The sequence below is a fragment of the Podarcis tiliguerta genome (genome assembly GCF_965153285.1).
Source record: "Podarcis tiliguerta genome assembly, chromosome: 7".
NCBI lineage: Eukaryota > Metazoa > Chordata > Lepidosauria > Squamata > Lacertidae > Podarcis > Podarcis tiliguerta.
In genome coordinates this window covers 57,848,061-57,866,933 of record NC_139540.1, presented here as the reverse complement: position 1 = coordinate 57,866,933, position 18,873 = coordinate 57,848,061, and the positions used below count along the sequence as shown (strand labels likewise).

Sequence of the window (18,873 nt, the reverse complement as noted above, 5' to 3'; positions counted from 1 at the left end):
CATACAGAACTTGTTAGGTTTCCCTCTGTTCAGCCTGCCAGGGCTGAGTCGCAATGTGTGACAAACAAGCAAATAGCTGGTGACACTCCCATTCCTTGCCGCAGTCCAAGAAACCTCAAGTCATACAAGTATTAAAATTTACCCTCCATAGAGCTCTTTCCTGAAATGACTATTAAGCCCTGCTGAAAGCCGATAGCGAAAAGGCGGTCACCTAACCATGAGCTGCACCCCCAGCCTGCTCAGTAAGGTTGGCGGGAGAAGAAAGGGAAAGGAGAAAGAACTGGCAGTGGTAGCAGAACAGGCACCATCTTTGTCCAATAGGTCTGTACAACTTGTGACCTTTTAAGCCAACCACAAGCCACCAATCATTTTCCACCTCCCTGATAAGTATGTGTATTTACAGTATTGATGCTTTTGAATTATGGTGCTGGAGGAGACTCTTGAGAGTCCCATGGACTGCAAGAAGATCAAACCTATCCATTCTTAAGGAAATCAGCCCTGAGTGCTCACTGGAAGGACAGATCCTGAAGCTGAGGCTCCAATACTTTGGCCACCTCATGAGAAGAGAAGACTCCCTGGAAAAGACTCTGATATTGGGAAAGATGGAGGGCACAAGGAGAAGGGGACGACAGAGGACGAGATGGTTGGATAGTGTTTTCAAAGCTACCAGCATGAGTTGGACCAAATTGCGGGAGGCAGTGGAAGACAGAAGTGCCTGGCGTGTGCTGGTCCATGGGGTCACGAAGAGTCGGACACGACTAAACGACTAAACAACAACAAAACTGAGATCTACATTATGGCAGCCTAGCATTATTACTGATCAGGGGTGCCAACTTAAATAAAATATGGGGGAGGGATTTGCTAAGTGAGCTCTGCCCCACATAATCACTCACAAGTCATGGTTCACACATGCCATTTGAATGGCAATGCACATCAACTTGGGGGGCAACCCCCTCAAATACTTATGGAGGGGGACAAAGGGAACTCAGCCCCTAGAAGTTGGCTCCTATGTTACTGATCTTTGTGAAAAATCATACAGAAGCGCGTGTTTGGCAAAACTGCTTTAAAAAATTGGTATATTAGTAAATATACATTGAGATGTGGGTGAATTTCATGAGAACTTTTTTTTAGAGAATGAAAATCACAAACTGATGCAAAAATGTGGCAAACTGAACTTAAGATTTAGAAACTGGATTGTACCAACTAAATTCTGCTCAGAGTAAGCATGAGACTCTTAATTTTAGGGCCATGGGTTTGAGGGTTGGACTCGATGAACCTCGTGGTCCCTTCCAACTCTACCATTCTATGATTCTATGAAACGTATGGACCTAAGTTAGACATGCCGAGCAATTTCAGAGTATATACTCTGAGAATGACTTACAATGGATTCAATCTGCTAAAACTGACAGATTTTGCCCATTCCTAACAGAGGATGGGGACATGGATGGTGCTGTGGGTTTAGCCACAGAGCTGAGGACTTGCCGATCAGAAGGTTGGCAGTTCGAATCCCCGCGACGGGGTGCTCTGTCCCTGCTCCTGCCAACCTAACAGTTCAAATGCACGTCAAAAGTGCAAGTAGATAAATAGGTACTGTTCTGGCTAGAAGCTAAACGATGTTTCCGTGCGCTGCTCTGGTTCGCCAGAAGCACATTAGTCATGCTGGTCACATGTCCCGGAAGTTGTATGCTGGCTCCCTTGGCCAATAAAGCGAGATGAGTGCCGCAACCCCAGAGTCGGCCACGACTGGTCCTAATGGTCAGGGGTACCTTTACCTTTAACAGAGGATGATCCCATTCATTCCCTGGTCAAATTCAGTTCCCAGATCCACTGATAGCACTGGTCCAACTGAATCAATGTCTGCTGCTGTTTCATCATGTATAGGTTCTTAATAATGTGCTGGGCACATTCCTAGGTCAAAATCTAATAAAAAGTGTAAGAAATGCTTCCCCCCCCCCCCACCACTCCAATCTTGAGAAGTCTCTGGTACTCTCAAATATTTTTTATGTTGCAGGGTGAAAGTACGAGTGGTTTTCCACAGGAATAACTTGAGAAATAATAATTGTGTGAACTCTGTGACAAGTTCACATCACAGGAATGTGGAATAGAGCTGCTACCCGACATGGAACGTCAATTAATAAAACAGTGAATGTACCCTGAATTTTATTTACGTTGTAGATGGGAGTTGAACCCAAACCTAATGAAGGAAATAATGTGATCTGTCAAAAAGAAAAGAAATGAAATGACAGTCCTATTTCTTGATTCACACTAGTACATTTTGAAATGTATTTTACTGGCTTTTCTATTAATAGGTACATTTATGTAATGGTTCTAGGGGTTGCTCGTGCGTAAGCTTGTCCCAACCTCTGGCTGGGTTACCTGAGTGAACCTTTCCTGTCCGGGCAGCCACTCGCCCGTGACTGTCTCAATCGCTGGCAGAATCCGTCAGTGGGCATTTCTTAAACTTCTTCCAGCAAGAAGCTCTTTGACGCCAAGTCTTCTCCTACTCTCCCTGCACAGAAGCCTTCTGCGCAAGGAGGGCGTAGGCAGTGGAGGACTCTTCCTCTCCCCGCTGGTCCCCGGCAAGGAGTCATGGGACCGCCTTGCCGCTTCAATCATCTGCCCCCCTTCTCCACTGGAGCTGCGTTGATTCTCTTCCCCAGAAGACGGGCTGCCTCTCCCACTCCCGGGACGCTCTCTGGGATCCCTTTGGAGCTTGCTCTCTCCCTCAGACACTGATGGCAGTTCCCTGACAATTCACTATGAGCTATATGTTTTCTTTATGAACTGGGGAGGAGTGGGGAGCCTAGTATCTTAAAATCTTTCTCAGGACAAAGGGAGCTAATCATCAATACATTTAAATGGTAATTATTAAATTTTCATTTTCAGTCTTCCATTGCGGTGCATTTTGCATTTTCCTGTCCCTTTCCTTTGAAAATAGGTGCAGAGATCAAGCTGATATTTCTACTTTAAATCTAGAATTGTGTTCCAAACATGAGTACCAGATTTTGTTCCAATGTCTCAGTTTTCAAGGAAATATTGCATTAAAAATAAATAAATATAAAAAGAGTGAATCCCAAATAAATGAGTTTAAATGAAAAGCATAATTTTGTCAGACAATAAGCTTGTTTGCAAAGAACAGGTCCTGCTTTCTGAAAACTCAATATGTGAAAATTCACTTATCCGAACATGAATAATTATGCCGAAACATTGCTACACACATGGCTAATTCAGATATCCAAACAGCCAGAGTTTGCCCACTTCCTTACTTGTTTCTGCTTTGCCGGTTGACGGCAGTCATTTTCAGGCAAAAACCATGGAAAGAGGGAAGGGGGAGAGAGAGATTGGATAAATCAGAGAGCAGGATAGATAAGGCAAATAGGTTTTTCCATTGCCTCTCTTTTGCTGGTTGGCTGCAGCCATTTCAGGAAGAAACTATGTTAGGAGAGGGGAGAGAGATCACAGATTAGGAATGTTCCCATAGGAAATAATGGAAATTGTCAGCTTGTTATCCGAACACTCGTCTAACAAACAATGTATTGGGAACACACTGTTTTTGGTACATGGGACCTGCATGTACTCAGAAATAAGTCTCATTGAGCTGAGTGATGTGCCTAGGACTGAACCCAAGTCCCATTACTTTCAATGAGTATGTCAAGCCATTTCTCTGGTTAAATAACGTTATTATTTATAGATAGACAATGCAACCATCTGCTTGTCTTTGGACATAAATTTGTCTATGTGGATTTTCAATCACAATTCCATTCAAGGCTCATATTTCTGAAAGAATGTAGAACCCATAAAGCACAAATCTGAGGCATATAATACCAATTTATTGAATGTCAGTGCATACTGACCTCCTATTACAAACACTGGCAGATGGCCACTGCTTCAGTGCTCAAGAGTGGTCTGAATAGCAAATCAAGAATTGACTTAGCTTGGTGTTTTGTGTGTGTGTGTGTGTGTTGTGTTTGCCTCATCACCATCGCCCATAGCAACACTCATTGGTATCTACATGAACATGGTGACCAGTCCCTTTGCAGCACAACAAAACTATTGGAGGTCCCATGGATACCTTATCCTGCTCTGTCAAATCTACCAAGGATCAAGGCTGGCCTGCTGGTGGGAAGAGAGAAGCACATTGGCTGCTTGGCAGAAGTCCTAAGAAAGGAAGCAGCAGCATTAGCCGGTTTCCCATCGGAGCCATGAAAGGCGGCAAAGAATGGTAGTGGTAATTATTTTCATCAAGAGGCTACAGTCCTCAGTTTCACAGAAGGAAGCCCGTGACTAACTACATCCCTAAACTGGTCCCTTCATCTATAGTGCGAGCACATCTTAGCCCCGAAGCAGCCCAGTAGCGAGAGCATACATTAATCTGAGCGCTGACCTTTTCCTAAATGCTTTCCATTGTTAATACTTTCTTAACTTCATTGCCACCAGCTTCTTCAAAGATTCCACAGAGTTAATGTTTCCATTCCTTTTCATTTGTTGGTAATGATGACCAGGCTCTACACAGCTGTGAGGAGCTGAAAGGAACAAGGATAAACATTGCCCACTGTTCTCTTATCTCTGTTCATTCTTTGGCACGGAAGTGGGCCTGTACAGTATGTTGCTGTTCAGAGGATGTGGTGACATTTTCCTTCCATCGCTGAAAAAGTTCTTTACAAAGCAAGTTCTCTCCCTCGCGCTCTCTCTCTCTCTTAAAAAATACAATTTCCTTCAGTGAAAAGCCAGCCCAGTTTTTCCTTGGCATAATGTACATGGCTGCACACTCAAAACGTATCACAGACAAATGGCTAGATCATGCTGAATTATTTTACGATTCAATTATCCCAAGGTAGCCAGGGCTCATCTGCAGTCATGATGAGCTAATGCTACTCGCCTTTCTTTCAAGCACGTAGATTTATTCTCAGCTGAAAGGTAGCTGTCGCATTGTTTTGAAGATCTACTTGTACGGACAAAGCACACACCCTCCAACGTTCCTCAGATGAAAACAGGGACATTTCTCTCTCACTGCCCCCAACTGACCCTCCCCAGCCACCCATTTTTGTGTGTGCCCACCCCCACAGAACCTTTCCTATCAGATGAAGGGCAAGTGCCATGACCATGACATCAGCAGGACACAGTGCGCATGCCCTCTTAACCCCTTAATCCCGATTTGATTTCATTTTATTCTTTGGTAGATTTACAAGAAGAAAAACACACACCAATAAATAAATTTTAGAAATGGGCAAGATTAGACATGGGCACACAAAGCAATTATTATTATAAAAAAATCAAGACTCCTTGCTACATGTCGCTATTTCAACCACTCAGATACTCTTATACTTTGATAATTATCATTGTGTATGTGTGTGTGCATTGCATTCTGTTAAAAATAGGTTTCTCAGTGTAGTGGACAAACAAATACAGTGCTACCTCGGGTTAAGTACTTAATTCGTTCTGGAGGGATGTTCTTAACCTGAAACTGTTCTTAAGCTGAAGCACCACTTTAGCTAATGGGGCCTCCTTCTGCTGCCGTGCCGCCAGAGCACAATTTCCGTTCTCATTCTGAAGCAAAGTTCTTAACCCGAGGTTCTATTTCTGGGTTAGCAGAGTCTGTAACCTGAAGCGTCTGTAACCTGAAGCGTATGTAACCCGAGGTACCACTGTAGATGCACCATGAATCCCACTGCAGAATTCTGTTATTGATAGGATTTCTTACAGAGTGGCCAAAATCCAAAATGGAACATTTCTCTCTGTTTAATTTGTTTCCCCTTTTGTGTGATTTTTTTTTTTTTAACAATTTGGCAGCAAGTGAAGAGAGGTTTCCCAGTGTTCTAATTAAAAGCAGTTTCTGAAAGGTTAATCTAATAAATTACAGGATATAGGATTTCACTCTAGTTCTGGATAGTTACGTGAAATTAAAAAAAAACCACAGAGAAAAGCAAAGCCAATAGGCCAGGTACGTTAGTGTCTCTCCACTTTTGCTTACCACATGTGGTTTTCCCCAGCATACATGTTCTCATCATTTAAAAATTGGATTGCTGTTTGGACTGCCTGGTAGTGGTTTAGGCACTCGGCAGCTAGGTTCCCCATTTATTTTACTAACTTACATTGTCTTTAGATACTTATTGTTACTTAATTATGTTACTTAAAACATGGGATCTGTTATTATTAACAGTTGTAGCACACTGGATGTTGAATTTGTATTATATATCATTTATTCGTTCATTTTGTGAAACACCTTCCATAATATATCTCCCAAGGGTGATGTATGTTCCATCTTTAGAAACAGGAAAAATGCTTTTGAAAATAGTATAAGAACAACCAAGCACAGGCACGAAAACAACGCAGAACGAAACCCAAAGCAATGACCTTTCCGTCTACTTGGAAAAGCCTGTTGAAACAAAAACATTTTCAATTGTTTCCGGAACATAGAGATAGTGGGAGCCTGTCATATCTCAACAGAACTGCTGCTCTACAGAACAGCAGTAGCTAACTTTGAAAGTCCTGCTCTGAGTTGCTGTAGAGAGGGCTTCTGATATTTTGGGGAGAAAATCTCCAGCAGAATGCAGCGACCTTGATTGACAGCCAATCCAAATCCCACGAAAAAGATGTTATCATATGCTGACGGCAGTTTGCCCACCACAAGCAACCTTGCTTCCACGTTCTGTACATTCTTGTTGAGATAGGGAAACAGTTTAGAGATTTCTGCTGAAATATGAAGCAGTATACAGTGGTACCTCGGGTTAAGTACTTAATTCGTTCCGGAGGTCCGTACTTAACCTGAAACTGTTCTTAACCTGAAGCACCACTTTAGCTAATGGGGCCTCCTGCTGCCGCCGCACCACCGGAGCACAATTTCTGTTCTTATCCTGAAGCAAAGTTCTTAACCTAAAGCACTATTTCTGGGTTAGCGGAGTGTGTAACCTGAAACGTATGTAACCTGAAGCGTATGTAACCCAAGGTACCACTGTAGTTATAAGGCATCCCACACAACATATACTTTTGCATACAGCAGCCCCCTAGACAGCAGATGCTGTGAGCCGGGAATGTTGGGAAGGTATTATAGGAGAAAATTGTGAGTGCCGTACAACCCGCGCTATCAAACCTACACCAGCCTGCTGCCCCATCACCAGTGCTGAAGTCAGATTCAGCTACCAGTCCAACTGGAATGGGGACACACATTGTCTTGTCATTTTACCCTAGTGACAAAATGTCCTGAGTTAGCCCTGCACATATCACTTTGCAACAGGAGTGGGGAAACTGTAGTTTTCCAGGTGTTGCTGGATTACAGTTCTCATCACCCCTGTTGACCATGCTGACCTGGGTGGAGGAAAGCTCAAATCCAGCAACACACCTGGAGGGCACCAGGTTCCCCATCCCAGCTTTACAACATGCAGAAGTGTGGTTGCAGTTCCATTCTGCTCATTGCCAAGTATTTTCAATGGACATTTAGCTGATTTTTACAAGAGACAAATAATTCAGATATTGTACCTGAAGGTGCAGATGGGGAAAGGGAAATTGCTCTCTCCCCTGGACAACTAACCTTCTTATCATTTCCCAGTTCTCCTCTCAATACTTTCTCTTTTGTCAGCACCTTTCTTGAATTAAAATGATCAGACCTCCTGAACCCAGGGCTCTAAATGAGGTCTTCCCAGTGCGATCAAAAATGGCACAATTGCTTCCTGAGTTTTGAATATAATCCTTATGTTAATTTGCCCAAAATGGCCTTGACCTTTAATGGCATGTTCAACAATGATTTTCAATGTCCTGTGAATCTTAGCGCATATTGAAAATTATATTTTGGAGAACAGTCCCCTGCGTCGGACTACCACAGTGTCCCCAAAGCGCCTGAAGCATCCAGATAACAATTACATTAAACTGAATAATTGCAAATGATTTGGAGACTAAAATCTTCCATTTCTAATGCTTTTCAGCATAAGGTTCTGCCTGTATGTTCACACCACGGCACACCTGTTGGAGAAAAAGAAGGCTTGGTGCTCCAAGAAGCTAAGGAAGGGCAGCTGCCAAGCAAGGAATCTTAATTTTCAACAGCAGTGGAAGGAAGTTGGCAGGCAAAAAATCCAGTGAACCTGCAGCCGGATACAAGAAGAAGCCTGTTAGGACCATGAGCTCACTGGGAGAGAGGGAATCCACAGGGAAAGGCTTGAGCATGTGGAAGTGTAGGCCTTGCCGTAGTTTGGGTGGCAGCCGTCACTGTCCCACAATGCCACGTAAACTGAAAATTACTAGCTCTGCAGTTCAATAGTATCCATATCCAAAATGCATGCTTTCCTGGACTGGGATCTGAACAAATGAAATTAAACGTATTATATAAATAGTTAAAGAAGCAAGATGATTGTATTGACAACAGCCAGCAGCAGTACCAACAACAAAGATCTCCCAGCCTTATTAAAATCTAGCAAGGCTAAAAAGTGAAACGGAACACACTCTCGAACGAACAAATACGCAGGCAATTACATACAAAAAGTTGTCGTCGTAGCTGCCAGGATCAAGCCTCAAATCCGAAAATACAGCTGTAGAATAAAGGCAGATTCTGACCATCAAAACCATATTCAATTATCGTATCTATGTTGTTTCTCGCTTTCTGTGGTTAAGAAGCTATTATTAGGCTCCCTTGATTTCTCTGTTGCTTTTTTCGTTTTCGTTTTTAATAGAAAATCTCCAAGTAATGCCTCTATATCACATTCCCAAAAGCAAATATGGGCTGCAGTCTATTTGGTTATTAGTTTCCCAGAACACTCTGTCCAGTCCTGTTTTGTTCTCTTTAATATAAAGCACAGACTTTGGCTGAACCCACATGAAGCACTGCCCTAATTCCTGTCCCCCCCACCCCACCCCTCCATGCCAGCAATAATCATGCCACTTACCCAAGACTGCTCTGAGATGCAGAACAATACCCTTAACCTGGATTAAATGGGTGGACACGGAAAACATTTCCTTGAAACAGGTTCACTCCCTTGTTCCTTGAAACAGGTTCACTCCCTTGTCCTAATGGTTAGAAAATTGCACAGCAAGCCTCTTGTCTGTAGTCAGGTTAACAATCAGTTTAGGTTTTTTCCAGGCTAGATTAGCGACCGAAATGGGAGGAGAGCTGGTAATGAATGTATCTTTAAACAGGTGAAGTAAACACTGGCGCAGGATAAGAAAGTGAGTAGGTTACACAGAGTAAATGGAAGGCAGTACCCAAGAGCGTAGCATGGGTTGTCAGCACCCGGGGCAAGGCAAGTAATTTGTGCCCCCTAACCCGTGGATTTGCGCCCCCTAACCCTAACCCCCAGATGTTGCGCCCGGTGCGGCCGGCCCCCCCTGCACCCCCCACACTACGCCACTGCCCAAAAGATCTCTTTTGTCCCTGTTCTTACTCTGATAGAGACTGTTTACTTCAAGGTGTGTGTAGTGTTCTCTGGGATTTTCCTCAAGATGCCAAGAAATGTGACTGAGGTGTGTGACACAGGTGTGTGTAGGTATCTGGGTACAAAGCCGCTCCCCAAAGGGCAAACTGTGTGTGTGTTTTATAGGAGGCTGCTATGTTGTTGTTTTCCAGCCACCTTTAAGCAAAATTACTATTATTATTATTACTACTACTACTACTACTACTATACTATTTTGTACCCCACCCATCTGACTGGGTTGCACCAGCCACTCTGGGTGGCTTCCAGCATGTATACAAACACAGTAAAACATTAAACCTTAAAAAGCTTCCCTATACAAGGCTGCCTTCAGATGTCTCATAAAAGATATAAAGTTACTCATCTCCTTGACATCTGATGGGACGGCGTTCCACAGGAAGGGTGCCACTACGGAGAAGGCCCTCTGCCTGCTTCCCTGTAGCTTCACTTCTTGTGGTGTGAGAACTGCCAGAAGGCCCTCAGTGCTGGATCTCAGTGTCCAAGCTGAACAATGGCGGTGGAGAAGCTCCTTCAGGCATGCAAATCCATTGCAAATGTCTTGTCTTTTATCATCACCAAAGTAAATGTGGAATAAAGTTGGTTATTTAAAGAGCAACATCCATGAAAGATGACACAGGTAAAAAAAAAAGAGAAAGAGGATGGGGGAGCTAACTTCTGGCAGCACCAAGTATGGTGCCATCAAACCACTATTGATTCTTTATATTTTAGTCTTATGAGTCACTGTGGCGGGGAATAATTGTGAAGGCAAAGCCCCTCACTTGTTGCATTGGGCTAACATCAACAATGTAAGTCACTGTCCATGCTGAATGTGCATTGCAGCACACAGGAACTTCAATGGGCCTTAGTACATACCTAACCCTATAGGTGTGTTCCTTTTGCCTGGCTTGGGAGAACAGCTTCACACATTACATTAAGTGGGTCAACAAACGTCTGTTGTGTTTGATGGCTTTCATTGATTAAGAACAAAATGAAGAATTAGCTCACTGTCCTGCAGGTAAAAGCTGATTACGTGTCCTAGAGTGCCTTATATTAGGATGAGGAGCAGAATGACCCACAACTGGCATTTCAGTCAAAAGTAGCTGTCTGCCAATATATCGTTCACTACATTGACTCTCCAGCATTGAATTCTGTCTGCAGAGTGAATCGGTGCCGCAGGCTCAAAACCTATGCACTACCAAGCGACAGAAATAAATCCCACTGAAGTTAATAGAACTGAAGCTGTCGGAAGGTGCATGGGATTCTGACTGCCGTCATGCTACTAGTGTGTTGTTGTCGTTGTCGTCGTTGTTGTTTTTACATGTTACTCCAGCTAGTGAAGATTTGAGCGCACATCTACCTCATCCCCATGTCTTCTTGGCATGCATAAGGCAAACTTTTCCCCTGCACATCTTATTGAATGTTTGACAATCTGCATATAACCCGTTTAAGTTCATTAATACTGAAACATCCAAAGTTGCTTTCAAAGCAAAATTGGAAATTATGTCTGGTAAACATCTATGATGATTCTCTCCCCTCCCCTTTTTGCTGCATTCAAGTTACCTGCTGCTCTTCTGCCCTGAATTTAACACCATTCAGCTTCCTTGCTGAGAGCAAAGAAGTGATTGTGTAATCAGTAACTCACAGCAGCATTTTTATAACAGGATTTCTCTTTTTCTTCCCCCCACCCTCTCTTGAAGCATGTAAAAGGTTCTTTTCTTGTAGGCAGATGGACAGAGCTTGGAGGACTGTGTTTAGTAGAGAGAAACCAGATTTGAAAACTTTTAACAGCCGGCATGGTATCTGGTTCATTTTCTATCAAAATGAGTTCATTATCGTTAATTTCTGCCAACTGCCAATCAGTCCTTCCAATCACATCTCAAATTAGGTTAGTTGGGGGGTGGGGGAGTTTTCTTCTTCTTCAAGACTCCCCCCGTCATAACTCATCATTATTGCACTTCAAGAATTTTCCTAGGAATATTCTTGCAGTATAATATTGCTATAATAGGTAACCAGTACAGAATTCCATCCCCACGGATCATTAATTAAGCTTATTGGCCACTTTACACAACCATCTCAAACTGACCATTAACAGTTAAAATAAACAAGAATGAGGAACGGGGAACTTTTCTGCCACCATGCCTGTAATGTTTATGAGTCTGCCCTAAGAATCCTGATTCCGTCATTTTGGTAGTTTCAGTGTACCAACTCTGTAGCAGTTCCAACCCATTTTTGGCTATTGTTCAGCTTCTCTCAACAGGCTGGACCTGGGCAAGCAAAAATGAAAGACTTTGGTGGTCATCACTCTGTAGTTCCTCAAGGATGTTCAGCAGCACATTCAATGAATATGTATGGAAGTACCGGGGCATTAAACTCTGCCTCCCCAGCGTACTGGCATGACCTGAACGGTTTCATTTGAACACAGTTGTGCACATGGGAGCATTCAAGTCAGTGAGCATAGGTCAAGAACCAAGTGCTGTTTCCCCATTCGTGCCATCTGTAAGCACTTATATTTCCAGTTTGCAAAGCTCATTTATTTCCAGTTTATTTGGGACACATACACACAAAACAACCGGTTTGCATTGGCCACAGCTGAAAATCAAACCACAGGGTGCTCTCAAGGTCTTTCCTCCCCTTTTGTCTTGTTCCTTTGTATACTCGCTTCTTGATTTTCACCATAGGTTCCCAGAGGACTTGGCAATTTGTGATGTAGTCTATGCTTACTATGTCTCCCCGCTAATCCAGACCCTGAGACTCGCAGGTTGGGGACCGAGTGATATCATGGTGAATGCTACCACCTTATTCTGCTATTCCAGCTCCTTGCTTCTTAAACAGGAAGACAGCTTTCCTGCCTGGAAAACAGGGATGGAACAGCACATGAAAGGACAAGGGAGAGGGGAGGAGGGAAATCATGAGCCATAGGTAAAGGTAAAGGGACCCTTGACCATTAAGTCCAGTCGTGGCCGACTCTGGGGTTGCGGCGCTCATCTTGCTTTATTGGCCGAGGGAGCTGGCGTACAGCTTCCGGGTCATGTGGCCAGCATGACTAAGCCGCTTCTGGCGAACCAGAGCAGCACACGGAAACGCTGTTTACCTTCCCGCCGGAGCGGTACCTATTTATCTACTTGCACTTTGATGTGCTTTCGAACTGCTAGGTTGGCAGGAGCAGGGACCAAGCAATGGGAGCTCACCCCGTCGCGGGGATTCGAACCGCCGACCTTCTGATCAGCAAGCCCTAGGCTCAGTGGTTTGACCCACAGCATCACCCGTGTCATAAACTACTGTCTATTGCAAACAGCATCCTTGGAGGCAAACAGCTTCCAAGGACTTGGGGGAGTATGCCAGCTATGGGCAGGAAACATTACAGATCAGGGTCCTGTAGCTGCTTTTTCTTCAAAATAAAAGTAGCTAATATATATACTTTTTCTCAAGTGCATGAAACACAATCAGTAGTTAGGCCTCTTGTTGAGCTTAAGGTCATATGCACACCATATATTTAATCACACACTCCTTTAACATGCATGGTTTATCCCAAAGAATCTTGGGAACTGTCGTTTACCCCTCATAGAGCCATGACTGTTATTATTGTTAATTATTATTTAGTAAATTTGTATACCACCCGTCATCCGAAGATCTCAGGGCGATTCACGACATAAAAAATATAGAATAAAACCACAAAGTGCATAATAAAAACAAGAGCAAATAAAACAATAACCCTCCTCTCACAAACACATTTAAAAGGACATTAGCCAAAGGTTTAAAGAGGATTGAGTTCTCCTGTCACCTAAAGATATATAATGAAGGTGCCAGTCGAACCTCCCTGGGCATTCCACAAACAGGGAGCCATGGCAGAAAAGGCCCTTTCTCATGTTGCCATCCTCTAGACCTCTCATGAAGGAGGCACACAAAACTGGGCATCAGATTATGACTGCAGTGTCGGGGTCAGTTTTTATGGGAAGAGGTAGTCCTTGAGGTATGGTGGCCCTGAGCACTTTGAATTGGGCCCAGAAACTAACTGGCAGCCAATGTAGTTTCTAAATTATTTGTATAGATACACAAAGATGGCTTGCTAAAGCCATTTGGTATTGGCTTGGACTTGGAGCAATCAACCTAAATGTCCTTCCTGGTGCAAAAAGGTGGAAAGTGAGAGAACAAAGAGTTGGGTAGCCCTTCCCTCCAAGGTGAGGGAGTGTGACCTAGCTAAGCCTAGAAGAACAGCTTCCTCTATGGTCTTAACCCCTTCATGCATTAATTAGAGTTAAGCATGTTGGTTGCATGAGGCTGGTTATATCCCACAGAAATTTTTAAAAACCACCTGACATTTTCAGAGAGAGGGCTGTAGCCTGGTTGCGCTAGTGGACCAACTTCCACTACACCATGGGGATTGCAGTTCCCATGGCAAAAATAATGTCTCAATTGGCTCTCGCACATCAGTGTATTCTCAATTTTATGCTTGGTTCCATGCAGCCAGAGCTGAAGCCCTGTTCAGGCATTCTTAAATTCTACCTGTGGCAGGGCTGTGCAGATTGAGTGGGAAAGTCTAAAGAGAAATTGGGCTCCAATAAGTGCTGGCGCTGTGGGTTAAACCACAGAACCTAGGACTTGCTGATCAGAAGGTTGGCAGTTCAAATCCCCGCGACGGGGTGAGCTCCCGTTGCTATAGGCCAGCTCCCTCGGCCAATAAAGCGAGATGAGCGCCGCAACCCCAGAGTTGGCCACGACTGGACCTACCTTTACTTTAAGTGTTGGAAGTGTAAAGAGAAGGAAGGCATGTTTTATCATTTATGGTGGAATTGTAAAACAATTAAAAATTATTTGGAAATGATATATAATGAAATGAAAAAAAATATGTTTAAGATAACCTTTGTCAAAAGCCCAGAAGCCTTTTTCTTAGGAATTTTAGATCAAGATTTACCAAAAGGTAAACAAAAACTTTTTATGTATGCCACAACCATGGCAAGGATGTTATTTGCACAAAGATGGAAAAGCGATGAAATACCAACTAAACAAGATTGGCAAGAAAAACTTACGGAATATGACAAAATGGCAAAATTAACTGAGAGACTTCAAAATAAGGACAAAAAATCCTTCAAGAAAGACTGGGAACCATTTTTGGCCTACATACAGAATCAATCCAAAGACTTGAACTCATTAGCAGGTTTTGAATAATCATCTACAATTAGCAAAAGTTATATTTTATAAGTTAAAATATAAAAAAGGAGGGGGAAGGGTAATATGCAGGAATGATATTATTGTGAAATTAACCAGAGAAGGAGGTTGAGGGAAATTTTGAAATTGTGAATAATAATAATTGTTATGATGTAATATGGGGGGGGGTGGAAAATTGAATTAAAAATTTATAGAATAAAGAGGAATTTTAAGTACATTGATCAAACATATTTATAGTCCTCTGACTGAGCAAGGTTCCCAAGCACAGTGAGAACTGTAAGAACATTCAGCCAAATGACTTAGAATCATCCTTCAAATCTTCCCGCTCACCCCAGAAAGCTCAGGGGCAAAGAGGTTGGGTCTAACTGACACAGCCTTGTACCCCTTCCATGGATAGAATTTTTTTAATGCCTGAACAGGGGCTTAAGTTGTCCTCTTGAATATGCGAAGCCGTAAATCAGAGGTTTGCCACCAGCTCTTGCTCCTTCTTCTACATCACTGTGCGACATTACAAGGGAGAAGCCAGCTGAAGAACAACCAAAGCAAACAATCTGCAACAGTGAGGCACCCTTGATAGCAGCTCCACGCAAGCTAGCGATCCAAGAGCGGCTGTGGTTTGCCATGCGCACACACACAAAAAGCAGCAAATCACAAGGGTCAGCATGCAAACTGGTCTGAGAAATTAGCTCTCGTTTCATCACAAATGAAAGGGAGCCTGCCATTGCAAGGAAGAAGAAGAAGAAGAAGAAGAAAAGGTGAATTATCCCAGCATATTGTTTTCTTTAAAGAAGGAGAAAAACACAGAGTCAGTTTTGATGAGCTCAAATTCACAGCAAAGCTTTTTAATATTTCCTGAGGTCCTAATCAAAGAAGAATCTTTGTCCCGCGGGGAAATGTAAGATGAAAGAAGCTGACAGTGATGCCCACTCTACCTTGCCTCTGTGGTGCTTTGCCCATCCCCCACCTTCCTTGTGTACATGCTACTAAAAATATCTTTGCGGGTAAGAATTGGTGCTGGGATATTAATGAAAAGGCACAAACAAATGCATAAACACACACACACAAAGTCCGCCGCAGAACACAGCAGACCACCTTTAAAATTTTAACATCTATTAAATTAAAATCAAGGAAATTGACACGGATCGCATGAAAAAAGATAGAGCACCTCCAGCCTATGCCAACTAAAAATAAGAATTATTAATGAAGCTCAGCTTTTCTTCCGCTGTGCACATTAATTATTTATGATAATAATACTCCACACTGCCATATTAAAAGAATTTTCTTTTTCCCAGCTTCCCGGAAAGCTCCATCTTCAGGAACCTTCAACACGTTAAAGCCCACAAAAGAATGCCTCCCTTTCAGTGTATTTATTATACTGGAAGATGAATATAGACTTGGGTTATTAAACTGGAATGAAAAACACATCTTATTAAAAACTTACATGGTGATTTTTATTCTCACTAGTTTCATATAAACTTAATGATGCAGACTGCATTTTTATGCTCATCTATTTTAAAATGGTGCCTGAAGCAAAGGGGGTGGGGGGTGGATAAAGCTTCCATTAATGCCAGTTTGGTGTTTCAAATACAATTTGATGTAATTTACGTCAAATATATGTGAACAGAGAAGGATAATTTTGAAAGCCGTTTCTGGCTTTAGATGTAGGCTAGCTCATAGCAGCAATTTGTTGGCATAAGTTCTCCGCAGAATGCGGGGGAGGGGGAGGGGGAGAGGAATCTGAATTATTTTGCATAGGATAAAGCAAAAATTTAACATTGGTTGCCGCCCCCCAATGGAATATCCAGTGTATATTATGTTATTTTAAAGATTAGATCAGCCATTATTCATGTTTATAACCCTGGAATATTATGGAACTCATTTAATATATGAACACAGTCAGGTGTATAAGTGGAAGAGAAGCTCAACTTCCCATTAGTGAATGCTATGGAAAGTCTACAGTATATAGTTATGCAGAGCAGTGATATTAAAGTTGTTGTTGGTTATGTGGGCGTTTTTATTAAAGAGAATTTGTATGCCACTTAATTATAAATAAAACCTCAAAGCTTTTTAATGACTCAGATCTATAGAAGATTGGCCATCTTTGTTCCACTTAAATAAATGAGACTTTTAGACAATTAACTTGTTCTGTTCATTTCAGCAAGTCTTGTGCCTATGAAAAGCGGAGTATAGCAATATCCACAAAGAATCAGAAATAGTTAAACTATACAGACTGATTTTGATTAAAAACTCACCTTCCCTTTAATAGATGTGCCCTAATTTTAATGGCTACAGCATGGTACTTGGGCGGCTATATTTTCTGCAATCTTATGAGTTGGAGTCTGCCATTAAAACTGAAACATAGGGTTCACCTGAATTGCCAAGCGCAGCGAAAGTACTGAAGAGATATTTCATATTTCCCAATGAAAATTACAGTGTAGAACAGGGTTTCCCAAACTTGGGTGTCCAGCTGTTTTGGGACTTCATTTTTTAATTTAATTTATTATAACATATAAGACGCATACATTTACATTTACACAATACATATACACAACACACTACCTTATTTTCATAGCATAAAACATACCTACATTACTCTATATAATACCACCTATACCATATATATCAACACAACTACACACCTACCCCACACGGACACCCACCAAGTGACTTGACTTCCAGCCGTTCTTGTTATGCTACTTTATTTTTCCAACTAGCTTAAATGCATTTCATTATTTCTTTGATCTCTTCTTCTATCTTAACCTTGCTCTCCTTTCACTCTAATCATTTTCTGGAGTCACACAGTTTTTGGACTTCAATTCCCATCATCCCTGACCACTGCCCCTGGTAGCTAGGGATGATGGGAGTTGTAGTCCAAAAAGAGCTGGACACCCAAGTTTGGGAAACACTGGAAGAACTGGGGCTAATGTCCCAACTGAGCAGCTTTCACAAGGACAGTCCCTCAATGCCAAGGCAGTATGATAAATTTGACCTGTCACAACTTTTGGTTCACCTCTGAAGGAGGCATGAGGTCCTTTCTGCTCATGCTCAGAACACGGCACAGGTGACAGGATGAGCTGTGGGAGGGGCACAGTGCGGATCCCACAGACGCTTTCCTAGGTTATCTAAACTTTCCTAGGTTATCTATTTTTGTGGCTGCTCTTGCTATCTCACCACCAGGAAATGACAAATCTGTCAATTTCAGTCTCTCAGTTTCTCTTCTTCCCCTCCCTTAAGTTCAGTTTGCCACATTTCTGCAGCTTGCAGTTAAAAATTAAAGGCCTGATGACAATTTTTCAGCATTTTTGTGTTCATTGCTCCTCATATACACCATTTTGCCTGTGAAGAGTGGAGGCTGGTCCATTAGGACAGATGGGGTATTGCTCCACTAACCCCAGTCTGCTCACAGCCAACCACCACTTGCCTGACCTACCCCCAGTCCAGGGGATGGCACTGACTGTCACCTTCCTTCTCCATAATCTCAGTGCTGCCATTGCGGAACTCTGTGGGGAGGAGGATGGGGGGGCACTAGATTCGCTGGCACCACCAGTCATTCTGTTGTCCTCCCTGGGTTCTGCCCTACCAGTCCCAATGAGCAGCAGCCGTTGTTGCCAAAGACACATATTTTTTGCAAGCAGTGTTACCTAATATGGGACATTTTTTGTATGTTATTTCCACTGGTAAGCATTTTACACACACTTTCCCCAAATTCGTACATTTTCGTACACATTATTTCATCAGAGTTTTGTATTGCAAAATTCGGAGAAGTGTGAATTTCAGTTGCATTTTGGTTTGAAAAATGCAAACCGAATTGAAATCCTCTCCCATCCTTCATCACCACTTGGAGGCATTTTCTCTGCAGTAGTTGCATGTTCAGACCCAGAAACCTCCCCCCTAAATAAATTCACACTTGACTCAAAATTTTGGTTTGGTTTTTGGCAGAATTTAGGCCACAACTTTATTGATTACAGAAAGTGACTGGTTGCATAGGCTCTGGTTCGACTAGCTCCCTGCTATGCAGGTAGCGCTGACCCAGGCTGTCAGCCTAGGGTGAACACCTGGATAAGCGGAAAGCCGGGCATGGGCTAACTCCACCACCCAAATGTCCCCCTGGACTCAGGCACGGGCACAACCCCCTCACAGGGGTTGACCAAACCATCAAGTCCCTGGATTCCTTTAACGGAATACCCTTCACATAGGGATGGCGAGAGCGTTCTCCCGCCCCTATCACTTGAACCAGAGCCTATCCGGAACCTTACAAGTTGTGACAATTTGCTACGTGGCAGGCGAAACCCAAATGCCAACAGCCAATCAT

At 42.8% G+C, this 18,873-nt stretch overlaps 1 long non-coding RNA gene across 2 annotated transcripts; it reads right to left on the bottom strand.

The window, feature by feature from the left end:
• Positions 1 to 3,078: 3,078 nt before the first annotated feature.
• LOC310681714 lies at positions 3,079 to 8,746 on the bottom strand. 2 transcript variants are annotated; one of them, XR_014513542.1, is made up of 4 exons: positions 8,468 to 8,746; positions 7,957 to 8,075; positions 4,385 to 4,523; positions 3,079 to 3,432 (listed from the first exon to the last, which is right to left on the bottom strand). It is a non-coding gene; the product is annotated as an uncharacterized lncRNA (long non-coding RNA). The 2 variants fall into 2 exon arrangements; XR_014513541.1 differs by having other exon boundaries at positions 7,957 to 8,746.
• Between the last annotated feature and the right edge of the window lie 10,127 nt (positions 8,747 to 18,873).